Source organism: Pristiophorus japonicus, chromosome 19, assembly GCF_044704955.1.
Source record: "Pristiophorus japonicus isolate sPriJap1 chromosome 19, sPriJap1.hap1, whole genome shotgun sequence".
In the NCBI taxonomy this organism is placed as follows: Eukaryota; Metazoa; Chordata; class Chondrichthyes; family Pristiophoridae; genus Pristiophorus; species Pristiophorus japonicus.
Window position 1 is genome coordinate 25,916,280 of NC_091995.1, and position 2,721 is coordinate 25,919,000.

At 44.2% G+C, this 2,721-nt stretch overlaps 1 non-coding gene across 1 annotated transcript; it reads right to left on the reverse strand.

Moving 5' to 3' along the window:
- Positions 1–973: 973 nt before the first annotated feature.
- LOC139230755 (U1 spliceosomal RNA) lies at positions 974–1,133 on the reverse strand. Its single transcript, XR_011587986.1, has one exon. It is a non-coding gene; the product is annotated as a U1 spliceosomal RNA (small nuclear RNA).
- Between the last annotated feature and the right edge of the window lie 1,588 nt (positions 1,134–2,721).

Sequence of the window (2,721 nt, forward strand, 5' to 3'; positions counted from 1 at the left end):
ATTTAATTTGCTCGGGATGAGGAGAGACTCCGCAAGTGGTAGTGCTTTGAATCAGTGGCATGACCACCAGCCAGCCCCAGAGAATACTGCTGGACCAGGGAGGTTGCCGGACCAAAGAGTCCCGGACTAGAGAGGTTCAACCTGTACCCTAATATTAACTGGGATAGAATTAGTGTGAAAGATATAGAAGTAGCAGGATTCCTAAAATGCATTATGCATTCAGGAGAACTTTTTTTAGCCAGGACGTAGGAAGCCCAACAAGGGAGGGGGTGGTTCTGGATTTAGTGTAAGAGAATGAAGCTGGGCAGGTGGAAGGACTATCAGTGGGAGAGCATTTTGATGGTACTATTAAGAGAAGCAAGAGAGAAAATAGCAGAGGTTCTGACCAAATTTACACCGGCGATATTTCACTGTCTCAACCAGTTTTTGCTGGAAAATGGGGAGGCTAGAAGCTGAAAACTGAAGAATTGGCCGCCCAACACGATTTCTAGCTGGGCATCCAAATGGGCGTGCCCATCCAAAGGTAGGTGCCTGAGATGTGATGGCAGAGATAAACAAGACAGTTAAAGGTAGAGAGTAAGTTAACCCAGCACATCATTTTAAAATAAACTATGGGAGTAAACTAGTAAATGCTCATTTTAGGATGAAATCAGGAAATTCCTTTTCAAAGCATGATTGATATGTGAAATAAACTTGAAGGTAGAGCCATGGAGGCGAGAATCCTGAAATAATTTAAGAAACAATTGGATTTTGTAATGGTGGGGACAGAGGATCTCCCTGGATTAAGATGGGCCGAATGGTCTCCTTCATCTGCAATTCTCAGTTGGGAGGTTGACAGTCCGGCAAAATATAGGAGCCTGGTACAACTGAAGAGGTTCTACACAACTTGGTGACTCACAAGCTGTAGGCAACCCAACATTTAAAACCAAAAACACACTAGAGCAATGGGAGTTAGGGAGACACTAGTCAGTGTTCACAAACCTTTCAGAACATTGCTGTGAAACACATTTTGCAGTCGAGTATGCCGCATTTGGGGACATCGCAAGCGTCAGCACACTCGAAGTGCAATGGGCTAGCCTCGTCCTGAGAGAACGACCTTCTTGATCATGGTTACTCCCCCGCCAGGTAAGTAAAGCTCTGCTGCAGGGCACAGATGTGTGATAATTACCCTTACATAATGTCTTTAACAATCCTGGCACCCAATGAAGCAGATTGCAGTTGTGAGGGTGGGCCAATAGTAAAAAAAGATAAGACTTGCATCTATATTGCATCCTTCATGACCTCAGGGCATCCCAAACCGCTATACAGCAAATTAAGTACTTTTGAAGTGTAGTCATTGTTGTAATGTGGAAAAAACAGCATCTAATTAGCACACAGCAAACTCCCACAAACAGCAACAGGATAATGACCAGATAATCTGTTTTTGTTATGTTTATTGAGGAATAAATATTGGCCAGGAGACTGGAAAGAACTCTTCTGCTCTTCTTCGAATATAGTGCCATGGGATCTTTTATGTCCATCTGTGAGAGCAGACGGGGCCTCGGTTTAACATCTCACCAGAAAGGCGACAGCTCCTGCAGAGCAGCACTCCCTCAGTACCGTACTGGAGTGTCAGTGTAGATTTTTGTGTTCAAGTCTCTGGAGTGGGACTTGTCCACAACCTTTTGACTCAGAGACGAGATTGCAACGAACTGAGCCACTGCTGACACAGTCCGTGTTGTGCGGCTTTTTGGCAATTGTGTTGCCTTTGTAATTACACTTCAATCTACACCTGCTTTTATTCATGGTCTACAGCTCGTGTATCATTCACTTTTTTAGTTTCAAGATATTTTCTCACCTTATGTAGGAGATTATTTTGCCATTTGTGCATGTCCGTGTATGTACTCAGCCATTTTTATTTTTAAACATTTTCATTGATGAGTATCAGCAGGTTAGATACAGAATAAAGCTCCCTCTACACTGTCCCATCAAACACTCCCAGGGCAGGTACAGCATGGGTTAGATACAGAGTAAAGCTCCCTCTACACTGTCATAAGAACATAACATAAGAACATAAGAATTAGGAACAGGAGTAGGCCATCTAGCCCCTCGAGCCTGCTCCGCCATTCAAAAAGATCATGACTGATCTGGCCGTGGACTCAGCTCCACTTACCCACTCGCTCCCCGTAACCCTTAATTCCCTTATTGGTTAAAAATCTATCCATCTGTGACTTGAATACATTCAATGAGCTCGCCTCAACTGCTTCCTTCGGCAGAGGATTCCACAGATTCACAACCCTCTGGGAGAAGAAATTTCTTCTCAACTCGGTTTTAAATTGGCTCCCCCGTATTTTGAGGCTGTGCCCCCTAGTTCTAGTCTCCCTGACCAGTGGAAACAACCTCTCTGCCTCTATCTTGTCTATCCCTTTCATTATTTTAAATGTTTCTATAAGATCACCCCTCATCCTTCTGAACTCCAACGAATAAAGACCCAGTCTACTCAATCTATCATCATAAGGTAACCCCCTCATCTCCGGAATCAGCCAAGTGAATCGTCTCTGTACCCCCTCCAAAGCTAGTATATCCTTCCTTAAGTAAGGTGACCAAAACTGCACGCAGTACTCCAGATGCGGCCTCACCAATATCCAGTACAGTTACAGCAATACCTCCCTGCTTTTGTACTCCATCCCTCTCACAATGAAGGCCAACATTCCATTCGCCTTCCTGATTACCTGCTGCACC